This window comes from Crocuta crocuta, unplaced genomic scaffold (genome assembly GCF_008692635.1).
Source record: "Crocuta crocuta isolate KB4526 unplaced genomic scaffold, BGI_CrCroc_1.0 scaffold131, whole genome shotgun sequence".
Taxonomy (NCBI): Eukaryota; Metazoa; Chordata; class Mammalia; order Carnivora; family Hyaenidae; genus Crocuta; species Crocuta crocuta.
The window spans coordinates 9,200,911-9,218,987 of NW_027528977.1; the positions used below are offsets into that span (position 1 = coordinate 9,200,911).

An 18,077-nucleotide genomic window follows, 5' to 3' on the forward strand; every position below is an offset into this window, starting at 1 on the left:
CCCCCCCCCCCAAAAAAAAGAACCAGGGGATACTAAGTGGCTCTTTACACAAATTTTTTGTCAGAGATCAATTACATAGGATCAATAGGCTGAAAAGTGAAAAGCAGCTGGTAGGACACAAGAGAGGTACAAGTGGTGGCCCTGTTCCCAGCTCACACTCCATCTGCAGATCTGAGAGAAAGGGGCTGAAGAATGAGATCATATCCACAAGGACCAAACAATAACTGACATATCTATACAGGGCTTTCTTGATTGCCTAAAGCCTTTACATACACTGCCTGATATTGCAATAACCTCTGAGATGGGTATTTACAGATTTGTATACAGAGTCAAAGATACCAGTATCATTAAGCTGGTTATTACCTGAATTTGTGATCCGAAGCCAGCCCTAACACTAAACCTTACATGCTTTCCCCGGTCTTCCACTGAACTAACATTATCAATGAACTTCCTTCTGAAACTTGCCATGGAGGTGTTCTGATGGCCGCCATTCTAAAGATCTCCATCCCAATCCACCTCTAGCAGTCACCATTTAGACCCTGCACTATTTAGATTTGCTCTACCTCTGAGAGCTCACTACAAAGATGATCTTCTTGAATCAAACCTCCTGGCCACCCTTCCACTCACCCCACACTATTCCTATTTAACTTTCTTTGAGCCTCAAGAGTTCCCTCTAGGCATTCATTGAACATTGGTGCAATTTTGCTAAGTTCTCCCAGTCGCTTCCTGTGCATCCTATCTACTCTCCATTCCAATGAGCACTTCATGACTACAAGGCCCACCCAGTCCTTCACCTCCTTGGTCTTCTCACATAATTACAACGGGAGGGTGTGGATTACAACCCAGGGAACCTGTACAGGCACCAACTTGCTCCTGGGTCACTGGTGTGTGCTGGACAGTCACAGACTGTCATCACTGTTATCAAGAAGCAATGAGAATCATGCAATGTCAGAGCTATAAGGTCTACTGAATGACTCCATCTAATGTCTTAACTGTAGAGAGGAAGAAAATGGTGTGAAGGTGAGCCCTAGCAGCCAGTAGGGTCTGTGCTGAGCAAGGAATTTACTGGGGGGGGGAAGTTTTACTAATATGCTTAACAAGAGCCAGGAAGGGCCAAAAACAATGACTTATAAGGGACTAGGGTCACTGGAAAGCCAAGAATCAGGATAGAAAAAAAAAGTGACATGTGCTCAAATGTTACTTTACAGGCAAAAGGAAATCCACAAACACTGTGTATAAGGATGCAACACAATCAAAAAGTTCAGAGAACACTGTTCAGGCACTCATGCATGGAACAAAATAGACTTTCAAATGACAGCTTTTATTTTCAAATTAAGTTATATGTCCGTCTAAATGCTACATTTGCAAGTAACTAACCATTTAATGTGAGGGTCTAGGTCATTAAAAGCCATTTTTGAAGAAAAGATGTTATAATTTAAATAATTTCCATATGCTTTTCTCAAGCTTTAAATTAAGCTAAGTGAACACTGTCTCAAACCAATAATGAACATCCCTTTAAATATTAAAAGCTTTTATCGCTGGGATATGAAATTATGTGAAAACTACGATGGTTGTCTTTGCAGTAAATACTCTTTGTCATCAGGGGGAAAGTCTTCTCAAACAGTCTCGGCCTCAAATAGGTAGACTTCAAAGTCTGTCTCTGCTATTAACCTAAGTGACTTCAACCTGATTACTTTATCTTAATTTTTATTTTTCCATCTGAAAATGGGGATAATTGCACCTGCAACTGTATATTGTAGGTTGTTGTGAAAACTAAGGATGTATATTGTTACGTGCTAAGGATAAAGCAATGCAGTCCTATCAGATATATTTAACAGTAGCAGCAAAACCAAGCCTCAAATTTCATTTTACTTTTCAAAGTGGTAAGACAACCTACTTCTAAAATGAACTAATTAAGTAATTTGGTTTAGCATTAGAGCATTATAAAACTTTGGATGGCTAACAAATATTGGCCATAATGCTCTAATTCACATTTTAACTTCTTACAATGGTCTCTGCCTATTATCTCATCTCAAGGTTAACCACTATCTCCAGTGTCCCAATTCCACCTTCAAATAATAAAGTTTACCTTTTCTCCAACATACCAGAAAATATAAGCATGCTCAATTTTGTCAAATAACTTCATGGTAAGTACTATAAAGGATATCAAAAAGATAGAATAGGAAACCTCACCAAAAGATAGCATATTGTAGAGTATATAACCATATCTCAGATAACTCAGACATACATTTTCCAAATCTTTCTTTCCACAATTGAACCACACTGTATGGCAACTCAAGTTATCAATACAGTGCCTTCCAGGTAGGGAACATGGTTCCCAAATTTGACTTCAGTTCTTATTCCAGAGCTATGGTGTTTCATTCACTCATACACTAACCTTGTGCTTTAAGTAAATATACCTTCTACTACCTCACTGATTTTTATCCTTAAACAAAGGTCAAATTACATGTTTTAGTAGAGCTTATTTAGGTCTGGAGGAAACAACACTGGGATTGCTGATAAAATCTTCACGGGCAAATGCTACTTTTCTACAAGTATAACAGCTATAAAGTAGGAGGTGAAGGTCAAACATATTCTCTTCCTATCATGTAAGTGAAGTAAGAGGCAGTCTTTTCCCCCTGTTAGATCTATTACTTTCCTTTACTCCCCACTTTTTAGCACCTATTATGAAAATCCTATAGAAGAAACCTGTAAGGAAGACTGCTCATCAGCTATGCTCCTTATCGTTCACTTGAGTCATCACTTCCTTCTGCTTAAAGGCTAGTCCAGGCTAACCAAAACCAGTAAAAAGTATTAATTACAACAGAATCCATGCCAGGGCACCTGCAATCAATCCACAGGTTATGCCTTTTAGCCCCAGTCAGTCTAGGGGCAATGAAACCCAAAAGACCAGAATGTCTGACCACTCAAGTCCCTGTTAAAGAAAAAAAACCTATTTCCAAACTTAAGATATGAAGATCACCAGGGGAAAATCTTCAAACATTCAGAATAGGTATGGAGCCCTCCAAAGAGTTAGATTCTATAGGTCTATATGACACAGTAAAAAAATGAATGAATGAATACAATAAATACAATAAAATAAATAAATAAATACAATAAAAACAAGCCAAAATCTCTCTTGATGATCACCTACATTTGGAAACTACTGCCAAAGTGAGAGGCCCAAGCCTTCCCAGACTCTGCCAAATTGCCCTACTCGGGGTAGGAATGACTCCAGGAGAGAAGGAACCCAGTTCTAGATCTGCCTCAGTGCACACAGCATTTACGGAGTAGCTGGTAGAAAGCCAGCTGAACAAGGCTGTTCACCCTGGGACACCCAAGGCCTCTTCACTGTCCCCATGGAGAATCTACTATATATCTGTTCCCTTCAATGTTCTACAATTTTTAATAGACTCCTTTATCTCTTCAGCTATCTAACAAGATTGAAAAAAAGGTACCTCAATTACTTCCCCACCAAAACTGATATACAGAATTCCTCCTCGCCAAATTTGGGATAATCTGAGTATCAAAATTAATGACAGTAATGGTTATAACGCAGGAAAGAAAATAATTCACTAATTTATACTTATAACAAACAAGATTTAAAAAGAGGTGAAGTAAAAGCTTTTTATAGAAGAGTATCAACTAATATGGAAAGAATCATAGAAAAAAGAAAACTGCCATTTTATCGCCACCACAGTAATTATTGCAGACAAAAATCATTGGTAGAAACTGACACCACTGCATGCAAGAAAGGTTGTTGGGAAAAAGGATAACCACATAGTCTCAAAGTATCACTTCAGAGACCACTTACTCCAAAAGGGGAAAAAAAGACATCTTTACAATACATTAGCGAACACCATCCTAACCAAGGACCTCAACTGGCATCACCAACAAGGAGACAAAGTGACCTCACGTGTCCTACTGATGATGGTCTGAGAAGCACCCCTATCTTCTGGATTATTCTTCTGCCAAAAATATTTTCTCATGACTAGACTCCAATTATACAATCAGATAAATCCAAATTGAAGGACATTCTATCAAACATCTGGCCTGGGTTCTAAAAAAATGGTAAGTTATAAAAAGCTAGGAGCTGTGACCTAGATTTAAGGAGATTAAGGAGGCATGACTACTAATGCAATTGATGTAACTTGATTTTTAAAAAGTTAAAATGAACATTATGGAGACAACTGGAGAAATTCAAATATGGACAGTCCATTCTTGTTTTTGTTTTTTTAGGGAGTATACAGGTAAATACCTTGTGTGTGTATATATAATGGTGATGGACAGCAGCAAGACATTGCAATCATATATTTTTCTAAGTGCCTAATCATGTAAAAATATTAGTCATTTCAATTTATACACAAATAGAGAAGTTGGTTTTAAAAAAGACGATGGAGGAGCACCTGGGTGACTCAGTTGGTTGAGTGTCAGACTTCAGGTCTTTATCTCACAGCTCATGAGTTCAAGCCCCACGTCAGGCTTTGTGTTTACATCCTGCAGTCTGCTTCAGATTCTGTCTCCCTCTCTCTCTGCCCCTCCCCTGATCACCCTATCAAAAAAAATTTTTTTTAATTTTAAAAAGATGGAAAATTCTCAACTTGGCAAAACAGATACTTTTGAGAACCACCGGTCCGACTCCACCTTTTCTAATGCCCTCTATATAGGTGTGGAAACAACACCTCACGCAGGGTTATGCAGTAACCTAAAGAACTAGAGAACTTTTTGGCACTTACTATATTCACTACATTTCTGCTCCACGAGAATTCTCTCTGCTCATGTGTCGTCGAAGGAGGAAGTACAATGCAGTCTTCATATCACCTCAATAATTCTCAGGCCGGAGAAGAAGATAAATAGTGGATGCTAAAAATGGCCGTTCAATAGTTCAATTATCTAATCTTTTTTCCTACTAAATTAAAGCGGCAATAGGATTTTTTTTAATTGGTCATGGATTTTAAAATCCATTGCTTTCACCATTTAAAAAATATCTTCATTAAAAATTCAACTTGAAGACACTGAAGACAGTGAACACGTCCATGCCCTTGAGAAATGACTTTGAGGTAGTCCAATTTTAGATGACGCAGCAGGAGAACTCCCATCTCATGAACACAGAGCACCACTGTATTTTCAGAAACTCATCTATCTGATATCATAAATGTTAAGAGGGCCCTAATCAAATTCTTCTGTGTGACACTGCACATCTTACTATTCCTTCTGGCACAGTCAATGGAAAGCTACAGCAATCTGACATTTCTTCCTTTCAGAGAGAGAATAATTCACAGTAATTTTTCAATTTGGCAAAATTGTGCCTCTGATCCAATAAGAATTAAATAACTAGTCCATCCAAAGCAGAAAGAATATCATAATGTAGCCTAATTTGGAAAAAAGTTTACTCTTCTTCCTCTTTGGAAGCTACAAATTACTAACTTACAGGTAAAAAATATGAAGTATGAATGTTGGTGCAACTAGGGAAGAACCCTAGTGTCCATTCCACCTCAGGTACATGAACCTGGCCATGTGACTGTATCCCCTCATTGTGGTTTCTTCCTCCCCCCCCCCCAAAAAAAAGAAAACAAACTATAGTTGCCTTGACTCTCTCTTCCAGCAGATGAGTCCTATTACTTCAAGACAAAAACAAAAACAATGGGGCGCCTGGGTGGCTCAGTCGGTTAAGCGTCTGACTTCGGCTCAGGTCATGATCTCGCGGTTCGTGGGTTTGAGCCCCGCATCAGGTTCTGTGCTGACGGCTCTGAGCCTGGAACCTGTTTCAGATGCTTTGTCTCCCTCTCTCTCTGCCCCTCCCCACCTTGTGCTCTGTCTCTCTGTCTCAAAAATAAACAATTTTAAAAAATTAAAACAAAAATAAAAACAAAACAAGAATGGACTGTTACCTCTCACCTCTGATTAGCAAGCTCCCATGTACTTCCTATACCTTGCAAGGAATTTCCCAAATCTAAAGAAGTGAGACCAACACATACATTTCCCCTGCAACAGAAATTCCTTGGATTGTAGAATTTACATACAGCAATCAAAATTCTCAAGTCCTCATTCTGAAAAGCAAACCCTATTCTTCAAAACTTTTATCTAATTCCAGAAATGTTTCCTTGAGGCAGAAAAATTTTCAAGAACCCAGCCTTCAATCACTGGTGAGAACTGCAGAGATTAAGTCTTATTTTAAATGGAATATTAAGGTATAGGAATGCTTTCCTATTTCAATGCTTCTCATGAGTCTCACTAGTTCCTCATAAGAGAAGTTTCCCAGTTTTAGAAATTCTGTCACACTTCCAACTCTAATTTCATTTAAGAGCTCAGCTTGTATTATATTCTCACATATCACCAGTAAAGATGCTCCCACCTAAAAACGATCTTTGGATGCAAATCCTTAAGAAGAAGAATCATGCTTTTTCAGTTTTGCAAATTAGATATTCTTAACTTGTTTACTTAAAATGGAGCAATGCTGTTATTGAGCCAGATCTCACCCAGAACATTCACCTGACCACAGGACCTAGGTAAGGCTTCCTCCATTTGTCATGGCAGTCTTCCATGTTTGCTTTCTCTCTATAACCAAATATGCTACGGAGCTTTCTCACCTATCTCATCACCAGACTGGAATTTTCTCCTAGAAAGGAAATGCTCACGAGTTTTCTTGATAGCTATGAAAAGTTACAAGTAGTGTGTCTAATATCATCATGAGTACCAGTTTGCTGATGTGTGACAGATATGGAAAATATGGATTGAACTTTGAGACAATAAAGAATACCATAATTTTGATGATCCTCAATGAGTTTTCCAGGCTTTCGTATTTATTTCAAGGCTACGTCACATGGTTTGTGTTCCTTATAAACATCCAAATTATCATCTACTCTTTAGGACACTTCAACTCTGTTTATCTATACTACTCTGTAATTTGTATTGTATTCAACAATTTATTAACTGACACTACATTCTACAAAACTGACTTTGACTTAACCCTCTGGGTTTATATGCACTAAATAGTGGATTCATAAGCTATGAAATACAGTTACCTAGATAGTTCGTCACCACTTCAAGCACAAAGATTGTACATTAACTTTCATCTTAAATAAAACTCTTAACACACAAGCAAAAATAAAGCTTACCACCTCTAAAATTGGATTTTCTAAACTCCAGGGGAAAAAGACCCAGTAAGTGTGAAAACACCAACTTGTGCACATGAGGTAGGGAAACAACATACTCGGAAACTTTTTCAGATGTGCATTAATACTTTCTGCTTAACCCAAATAATAAAAAAGAACCACATAATGTAAAATAACCATCTTCATTTCCCAGTGCTGGAAGACTGGGCCTCAGTGTGTGGATGAGAACTTCAATTAGTTGACTTCTAGAGTCATTCTAGCACACATAGCAACATCTGTGCAAGTCAACACGTCCACACCTTTGCCCACATCCATCAACCTTTAGGTCACCCTAAATGCTCCTTTTCCCTTCTTCTTCTTCTGGAATCACAGGCCTAAAAAGCTGAGACCCGAGAAACTGTCAGTTTATTTGGCAGGTTTTTCACGTTGGGTTCAAATGTAGATTAATGAGTAATTATATATACATATATTCAATGTGTCAACACTTAAACCTCTAACTCTTAAGAAAGGTACCTTGAAAATTGATTAAAGCATGAAAGGACCAATTTGAACACTAAGAGAAATCTAGAATTGCAAATTAAGTATAATTAATGTAAGTTTTACATGAGGCAGAGCTTTCATATAGATCTTCAGAAAAATGCAGACTCTTATCCATGTGCAGAGTGCTTTAGGGGGTTGGAACCCAACAACTTGGTCTTGAAAGCCAGTTCTTCTACCTACTCTGTGGGGTGGGGCAAGTTTCTTAACTTCTGTCTTCTCAACTATAAAATGTAGACCATTAGAACTATCTACCCAAGGTGTAGAACCAAATTTCAAGACTTTCAGGCTTATAGAGTTGAGTAGTCCCTTGTCAAGAAGTATAACTGTATGAACCCATAGCTAGGCTCTTCCAGAACTTTGTAAATGACTGTCCAAGCGAGCAATAGCCACATAGTACATATACCTCTGTACCTACCATGGAAGCTTGTTACAGGGATTAAATGACACATGCAAAGTGCTTAGCAAAGCATCCAGCATGCAGTAAATGCTCTGTTGACTTGACTATCACGAATATTAATGGAACAAAACTGAACAAACAAGAGAGCAAATGGGGGTAAAAGCCCATTCATTTTATCTTCAATTACTTTTTAAAAAATTTTTAAACATTTATTCATTTTTGAGAGACAGAGCACAAGTCGGGGTGGGGGGGGGGGGGGGGGGGGTNAAACTCACAAACGGTGAGATCATGACCTAAGCTAAAGTCAGACACTTAGCCAACTGAGCCACCCAAGCACCCCTATCTTCAACTATTAAAGTAGAGGAAAGAGGCTCCTTTGAAACAAATAGTTTGGAGGACAGAGTATTTATTTATACAACAAGTTGCCATAGGAGTTGTAAAGGCTGGATATCCATATTCAGGGAGGGGGCAGGGGGAGTAACCGAAAGGGTTTTAATGTTTTCCTCTAAATATCTTAAATCATTAAAGTTAGATCCCAAATGTCCCTCAGTGGCTCAAGATCACGAAGTACCTCCAGTGATGAGTTAAGAAAAAGTGACCAAAGTAATCATAATACTGGCTCCAAACACAAATATGAATGCAATGAAGTCTCCTCAACCTGTCCATCTCTGAGTCTCCAGGTGTTAAGTCTTATTATTGCAAGAGACTCACCAGTGATTTAGAATAGTCTGGAGGCGCCTGGGTGGCTCAGTGGGTTAAGTGTCTGACTTTGGATCAGGTCATGATCTTGTGGTTTGTGGGTTCGAGCCCTGCATTGGGCTCTGTGCGGACAGCTCAGAGCCTGGAGCCTGCTTCAGATTCTAACAGCCTCTCTCTCTCTACTCCTCTCCGACTCATGCTTGATTGGTGTGTGTGTGTGCATGTGTGTGTGTGTGTGTGTGTGTGTGTGTGTGTGCGTGCCTCAAAAATAAACCATAAAATGGACTTGAAACTCCCATTTCTCTGAGGTTTGTAGTTTTTAGGTGATGCTAACTTGCATGTGTGTGCATTCTTTCCCTCCCTCGAGTCTCCTCCCCCCACCCCCATTCCACACCTGTCAGTTTGGGGTAGAAAGTGGCATTTCATTTACCATTAAATCAACATTTTGAGAATTAGATCCAAATCCATCCCAAGTCACCTAAGATATATTTAGCTGCCCCAAATCCCTAGATTACAAATAATATTCACTCTTAACCACTATGAAATGTGTCACACTAACAGATGGCCTAGGAGGACCTTGATTGTCAGAACCAATTCTGTTCATCTAATCACCCCCTGCTCCCAAATAGAAAAGAATTCACAGGATGGGGAAACCCTGGGGGGGAGGGGAGAAGAGAGCGACAAAAGTGCACATGCTAGAGAATAAATTCTTCCACATTCTACCATTAAGAGTAGGGGGAAATGGGGGCGCCTGGGTGGCTTAGTCGGTTAAACGTCCGACTTTCGCTTGGGTCATGATCTCGCGGTTCGTGGGTTCGAGCCCCGCGTCGGGCTCTGTGCTGACTGCCAGCTCAGAGCCTGGAGCCTGTTTCAGTCTGTGACTCCCTCTCTCTCTGACCCTCCCCTGCTCACGCTGTCTCTCTCTCTCTCTCTCTCTCTCTCTCTCTCCTCCCACCTAGAAATAAATAAAAACCTTAAAAAAAAAAAAAGAGTAGGGGGAAATGCTCTGAGCCACTGGCACAACAGTGTAAAGCTAACATATAGTGTAAATGCAAATTCTTACCAGCACTGAAAAGAAAAACAGGCACTCACTATTTGTTGACTAGCTGAACTTAGTGGTGCTCACCTACTTCCAGGAACATTTTAATAGTTCATGAAAATGAAATTGCCTCATCAGTGCTTTGATGAGGAAAAACATTTAAACACATGAAGAAATAGGATATGCTGCCAGAATGCTGAAAATTACCTTTTTTTAATGTTTTACTTATTTTTGAGAGTGAGAGAGAGAAAGAGACAGTGCAAGCAGGGAAGGAACAGAGAGAGAGGGAGACACAGAATCCAAAGACAGGCTCCAGGATCTGAGCTAGCTGTCAGCACAGAGCCCGACGCGGGGCTCGAACTCACGAACCGTGAGATCATGACCTGAGCTGAAGTCAGACATTTAACCGACTAAGCCATCCAGGCACCTCTGAAAATTACTTTTAAATAAAGCTACTTTTAAAGAATTTATTTTAATAAATAAAATTACATTTGATCAGTGGTCACTTTCAACATTTAACATACATGAGATGAAGTCTTCACACTGACTCCCATTATTAGAAAAAGTCCAGAGTCTCGTATAAATATAGGTTTCGATAAAATCAAGTGTTAAGAACCCGCCAAGAAAGGGAGGCCTCTGAGAGCAACACTTCAGAAATAAAATGCAAGTAAGCTTACCAATTTCTTCCTTTGTGAAATGTGACTAGAAGCAGTGAGTTTGCATCAGATCAGAGTAGAAGAACATACTGTGAGACTGTATTATGCTTTAGTCTGCCAGGGCAGGTCCCCCTAGACTGGCCATCTACAAAACCAAAATCCCTGAAGAAAAGTTCTCTCTCTATCCCTACCCATCGTTTTCAACGTTCCTTCAAAAAGACAGAAAAGTAGAAAGCGACACTGAACACAAATATTATATATAGAAAACAACCAGTGAAAATAGTACTCTTCTTCCCACCCATTTCCTCAAGGAAATTCACTGCCCCACCCAGGCTCGTACATAATACTATACTTTTTCACGGATCCCGGATATACAGGCTCCAAGTAAAACCTAAGCTGCTAAAAGCAGCTACAGGTTCCTCACACAATGACAAACTCTTGGATTTTAGCAATTCAACCCAAAGATAACGTGGAAGAGACACAAATGTCTGAAGAAAAGGAGATAAACCAGGGTCCTGATCCAATTAGTCAAGAGTCTTGAGCTCCCTGCCACAGGTTTAGATGCTAACCTCAGTCTTCTCACTTCCAGCCAGCTTCCCAACAATACTCTAAAAATGTTCCCTTGAATTCTGCTTCTCCCAGGCTGTGCCTGACAGATTCTTTACAACTTTACAGATGAGATGACTCTGCTCAAGGAGCTGCCCAAGATGAAAGATGCCATATAAACTCTGGATTGTTCCTGGGGGCGCCTGGGTGGCTCAGTCGGTTAGGCATACGATTTCAGTTCAGGTCATGATCTCAGAGATCAGGAGTTCGAGCCCAGCACTGGGCTCTGTGCTGACAGCTCAGAGCCTGGAGCCTGCTTCAGATTCTGTGTTTCCCTCTCTCTCTGACCCTTCCCCATTCATTCCCTCTCTCTCCTTCAAAAATAAACAAACATTTAAAAGAAACTGTAACTCTAGATTGTTCCACAATAAAAATGGGCTTGATTTAAAAATGTATCAATACAGGCAACAACACAAAACTCCCATCTTTCTTTTCACTTCACATCCTGGGTTCTCCAAAAGTTTGACTTCAGGAGACATGAGAAATGAATCAGAGAAAAATTCTCCTCTGAATAAAAACATCAGCTTCCTTATTAACTTCGATGCCAACAGCCAAACATACACATACCACGGTCTTTCCCAAAAGAAATTCCCAAATAAATTTAATCTGATTCGGCTGTGCAAGTGGATTCATTTCTTTAACCCACTTAATATGAGAAAAGTAAATGAGCCACAGAGAAAAAGTATTTTTAAATGGAATTTAGCATTTGAGACTCACGAAGATCCAATTATACTTAGAGAAGTGGGGGAGGGAGGTTATACTAAAATGGTAGATGCAGATTTAACGATCATGCCACTGGAGGGCAGAGTGCCCTCTGAGCCCCATCCCTTCCCTGAGAGAAGTACACAAGGAGATTTAGAGCTTGGAGAAGCACATCTTCACTACAGGGGGAAGGAAGTTACTTTGGGTGTGATTTCTACTGTGGAGATTCCATTTTGATTAAAAAAAAAAAAGGAAAAACTGCTAAACTGCTGTAATTTACATTTCTCCAGAAAATAAAACCATGTCGAGGGGGCTTTTTTTTTTTTTTAAGATTTTTATTTATTTCTAGGAGAGAGAGAGAAAGATAGCGCGAGCAGGGGAGGGTCAGAGAGAGAGGGAGTCACAGACTGAAACAGGCTCCAGGCTCTGAGCTGGCAGTCAGCACAGAGCCCGACGCGGGGCTCGAACCCACTAACCGCGAGATCATGACCTAAGCGAAAGTCCGCCGCTTAACCGACTAAGCCACCCAGGCGCCCCGAGGGGGCATCTTTTTAACTTCATTATATCCAGCTCTACACGTCCAACTCCACAGAAGCAGAAGTAACGAGAATCTGAACATCCTGCCTAACTGGCCTAATGTGGAGAACGAACCTTAAGACTGTGTCAGGGTCTGCCACACTTCTTGGGCAGAAGTTACTGATGCGAGAGCGTTACTGATGCGCCTGCTACCACATTCCTGGTTTCCTAACCCAAGTAGGCTGGATTCCCCATGTTCACGTCAAACCCCTGAGTGCCTCAAAGATGGAAGTTTTGTAATAGGGCAAGATGCTGGATGCAGTACCTCAGTCTCAGGTTTTCTCTGATCCATACAACAAAGCCATGTTCCTAAGAGGGCACAAGATGGCAGTTAGTAGGTGAGGTATACACGACTTTAGGTTTGAAATGACATTACTACATTTATTGCATAAACCCAGGACACTAATAATCTGGAATGCAAATTTCAACAAATCCTAGAAATCTAATAAGATAGACTTATCAAATGGTAGCTACATCTGTGGTGACCATAGCGTAACAGAGTTGTCTAATTACAGCGTTTTATGCCTGAAACTAATGTAACATTGTGTGTTCACTATACTTCAATATAAAAATAATAGCAAAGGAGAGAGAAAGAGAGAGAGAGAGAGAGAAAAGAAATTAGAGCCTGAAGTTAAGTTGCATTTATTCTGACGTTTTTTAAAAACTGGGGGAAATAGTTAAAAGGGCTTCTCAGGTATTAAAAGCCCTTGTGGTATTCAATAAATACTTGCTAATCGACTGAACTTGTCTGTTCAAAGGAAAGTTGGAAACGTATATGCCTTCGGGGAACAAATCCTGACATATACAATTCACTAAGCCTCTTGTTGTTGTTTTTTTTTTTAATTTGAGACAGAGAGCATGCATGTGCACTCACGAATGGGGGAGGGACAGGGAGAGAGACAGAGAATCTTAAGCAGGCTCCATGCTCAATGCAGAGCCCGATCCCATGACCCAGGGATCATGACCTGAGCCAAAATCAAGAGTCAGACATTCAACTGACTGAGCCACCCAGGCACCCCTTGCTTCTTGATAGTAACCACAAAATACACTTTATATTTAACTTAAATATTTAATTGGTATAAATATATCACTGAGATCACAGAGGTGAAAATGTCTACTTCATTTCTATTTTTTAATGGGTACAGTTTTGGCCATTATGTTTAAACTCAGAAATTTGAGTTTCATAGCTCAAAGGTTCCTTAATGTGATTTAGCGGTTTTCACTGACCTCATGCATCACAGGATGGGGAAATAAACGGGCATGCTCCATGGAAAGCCACCACCACCTGTTTCTACAGCTCATTTATCTTAATGTTCTTACTGTATTTTCCTGGAGAAACCCAATAATAAAATTGCAAACTAGGAAAACTGGTGCCTCTAGGAGTAAGAGGTCATAAAATTATCTAATCTTATTTATGCCAAGAAAAATCCAAGTAAAGTTCAAATCTACAGAAGAGTCATTTACTTTAAAATGACAGCTGTCTACCAAGGAGCCAGAGGGAAAAACACAGAGACTCTTCAGGTCTCAAACAAGTAAGGGAATAGGAACCAGTTGTATTTTAGAGAAAGCACGGGCATACACATCGGCTTCAAGAAAGACTGTGTTTGAAAAATAAAACCAGGCTTCCTCATGGATCGGTCTCAGCTCTATTATAATTTCTAACTGATTCTGAAATCTCTAAGGTTCTCAAAGCAAAACACAGACAGGAGTTTTGATGTGTGTTGGCTGGATGCAAAATATTGCTGGTGATTTAATTTCTTCTAAGTCAAGAGCAGTGAAAAACAATCAGGGTCATCTCAGGCTTGAAGTTACCCAAATTGAATTACTTTTCAGCAACGGCAGAAAAATAATTTCCATGAATGGTGGTGGGGAGAGGAAAGCAAAAGCTGAAGTAGGAAGCCTATGTGCCTCGTGGATTTTCCCTCCTTCAACAATAATGGAGAATTCAGATATTTCTGGCTTTCAGACTAGTATCAGACAGACATCAAGAATGCAGCCATATTTGGTTTCCCACATGGCCCTTTAAGCAGCAGTCACACCAACACACACTCAGCCTTACAGTCACTTAAATTCAGCAAGGAGGCACTGCCAGAATCACAAAGCTTTGGGGTTAGCGGCATCTGGGTACTTTAGAATACAAAATGTAGTTAAGACACCAACGTAACTTACTATGCCTATCACTACCTGTAGATGTACACATCTTAAATCAGGCCAATGCATTTTTGGCATTTTTAGAATGGCAGTAACATTCGGAAATTCTTTTTGTTTTGTAAGCAAAGCAATTTTACCACTGAAAACTGAGAAGAGAAAAAAAAAGCCACCTACACTATCACTATCTACAACTAATTGTTAGCATTTTGTAGATTTCATTCTAGTCTTTTTTTCTATTCCTATTTTCCTATTTGGCAGGTAAACATAGAAAAAAACACAAGAAACCATGTCTTGCATTTTATTCTCTCTTCTCAAAAACTCTTCATTGAAGCTGTTAAAACAACCCAGTTTTAAGACTTCTCCCAATTTTAAGAGTGTGTGGCGTTGGTGTGTTTTGACTTCAAAAAAACAAAGGCTGTGGGGGCACCTGGTTGGCTCAGTTGGTTAAGCATGCAACTCTTGATCTCGGCTCAGGTCATGATCTCGGCACAGGTCATCATCTCACAGTTCATGAGATCGAGCCCTGCGTCAGGCTCTATGCTGACAGTGTGGAGCGTGCTTGGGATTTTCTCTCCCTCTCTCTGCCCCTCCCCCATTCATGCTCACTTATTCTCTCTCTCTCTCTCAAAATAAATAAAACAAAAAAGAAAGGCTGTAAAATCTAAGAGTTAAAAGTATAGACAAAGAGCCAGAAGATTAGGAAAAAAACTGTCAGCACCCTGAAGAACTTGGAGGATTTGTGTTTGTGCTCCCACACTCCAAGGGGAGGTAGTCAGGATGCAATCCTATGCTTCCTACAGTCCGTCTCAGAGTCTCAAGGTGATACAACGTGGCAGCAGGGCAATACTTGGGGTATCAAATATATAACAATGTTGCAGCTCCTATGTTTGCAAAAGTGGTTGTTTCCAACTTAAAACACTGAGAGTCCCAAAATAAACCCACATCTATATGGTCAATTCATCTATGATAAAGGAGGCAAGAAAATACAATGGGAAAAAGACCGTCATTTCAGTAAATGGTGCTCAGAAAACTGGACAGCTTCATTCAGTGAGACTGGACCACTTTCTTACACCAAACACAAAAATAAACTCCAAATGGATTAGAGGCCTGAATGTGGACCTGAAACCATAAAATTCCTAAAAGGAAACACAGAACAGGCAATGATATCTTGGACACTGTCCTTAGCAACATATTTATGAACAGGTTTCCGGCGGCAAAGAAAACAAAAGCAAAAATAAGCGCTTAGGACTACCCCAAAATAAAAAGCTTGTGCACAACGAAGGAAACTATCAACAGAAGCAGAAGGCAACTTACTAAATGGGAGACAATGTTTGCAAATGACACTACCTGATAGAAGTTTGATATTCAAAATCTATAAAGAATGATACAATTCAAAACCAGAAAAAAAATAATTTGATTAAAAAAATGGGCAGAGACTTTGGAAAAGAGTTCAAACATGTGTCAAACATCAGTCATGATGAGGGAAAAGCAAATCAAATCCACAATGAGACATCACCTTCACCTGTCAGAATGGCTAGTATCGAAAAGACACCAGTGTTGGCAAGGATGTGGAGAAAAAGGATCCCCTGCGTGCTGTTAGTAGGAATGCATAGCTGGTGCAACCACTGCAGAAACAGCGTGGAGGATTCTCCCAAAAATTTTGAGATGTTTTAACTGTTTAAAAATTTAAGGGTTTTTTTTAAAGCTACCATCTGAACCAGCAATTCCACTACTGGATATTTACCCAAAGAAAACAAAAACACTTACTTGAAAAGATGGGTGCATGTGTTGTTTATGGAAGAACTATTTATAATAGCCAAGAAATGGAGGCCGCCTAAGTGCCCATCAATACATGAATGGATAAAGAAGAAGTGGTATATGTGTGTACACACACACACACACACACACACACGCCATAAAAAAGACTGGATCATGGGACACCTGGGTGGCTCAGTTGGTTAAGCGTCTGACTCTCGATTTCAGCTCAGGTCATGATCTCACAGTTCCTGAGACTGAGCCGCTCACTTGGCTCTGTGCTGATAGTACGGAGCCTGCTTGGGATTCATTCTCTCTCTCTCTCTCTCTCTCCCCCTCCCTCCCTCTCTTGCACATGCTCTCTTTCTCTCAAAATAAATAATTTAAAAAATTGAGATCCTGCCATTGTGACTTATGGGGTACTACGCCAAGGGAACTAGGTCAGACAGACAAAGACAAATACCACAGGATTTCATTTACATGTGAAATATAAAAAAACAAAGCAAATGAACAAAAAAAAAAAAGGCAGACAGGTTCTTAAATACAGAGAACAAGCTGGTAGTTGCTGGGAAGGGGGGGGGGGCGGGGGGGGGGAGGNAGGAATTCAAGCTTCCAGTCATAAAATGAGTAAATCACAGGGATGAAAAGTACAGTATAGTGAATATAATCAATAACATAGTAATAATATTATTAACAAAGTTCTCCAAGACAAGGTAATTGTGACAATTCACTAGAGTGCGAGAATATTCATCTGTTTACTTCTCACCTTTTTCTTTAACACCTAGCTCATGTTTTATAGGATATATAACAATAAGTAGGAAAATTAATTTCTAAATATACAGAAATTGCCAATATAAGCTGTCAAAGCTCTGACTTCTTACTTTTAAACACAGAGGTTTGGAGACCGTTCATACAGTAACACCAGTATTCCTCATGATTGCTACCATATTGATTACAAGATCTCTTTATAAAAACATGTTCCATGTTTCAACTGGGACAGTCCCAGGAATAAATCTGTCACTGGGACATCCCATTACACTGTGGGTCTCTTCACATAAATAAACTGAGTAAGGAGAGTTTGGAATCCCAGAACATAAGCTCTGAGAGGAAGCCAGGCTACTTCATTTCTCCAAGGGGGACTCCCAAGAAGCAGTGGTTCTTCAATGCCTTCAATTTAGCCCCCTCAATCTGGTAAGTAGAACAGACCCTCTTCTCAGATATTTTCAGGGGTCTGACTGATGTACCTGCCAACCCCCATCCATGGATCCCCAGAACCAGGATTCTAGGAAGCAGAATGTGGACTCAGCCCCAACTAGAAAGGCCTTCAGCTGAAAGTCAAGATGGGGGTAGGGACTTAAGGTCTGACCCATCAAACTACAACACATTTGTGGCAAATTCTCCGATGGGAAATGGCTTGTGTGGATGGAGCCCAAATCTGAGATGCTTATAGTCATCAACCATGGTATATATGCTCATTTGTCACACACATATTTTTCATTTGTCAGATTTCCCACAGTGAACTGCCAACTCCTCTCTGGGTGAAATCCAAACATTGAAAAAGACAGATTCCTGGTTCTGTGCCAAGTGCTCCCAGTTTCTGATCATTACCTGGTCTCCTATTTCCAACTTAATTTAAGTGACTGGTTTCTCCACACAGGGTCCAGATCCAGCTTTACAACACAAGTCTCAACAGAGTGTTCATAGGTCATTTGTATTCTCCAACGGCTCCTTCCTACTTTTAAAAATCTGAATCCTCCTTTCTGGTTTCCTGTTCTACAAATTACATTTTCACAAGTGGCTGTACTTCCCATGTATCAAAAATGAGGGGGGGGGGGCCTTTT

General features: G+C 40.0%; 1 protein-coding gene across 2 annotated transcripts in view; it reads right to left on the reverse strand.

Annotated features, from left to right (window-relative positions):
- MCC (MCC regulator of Wnt signaling pathway) overlaps positions 1-18,077 on the reverse strand; it is a 271,105-nt gene that overhangs the window by 194,132 nt on the left and 58,896 nt on the right. The gene's annotated exons all lie outside the window — the stretch shown is intronic.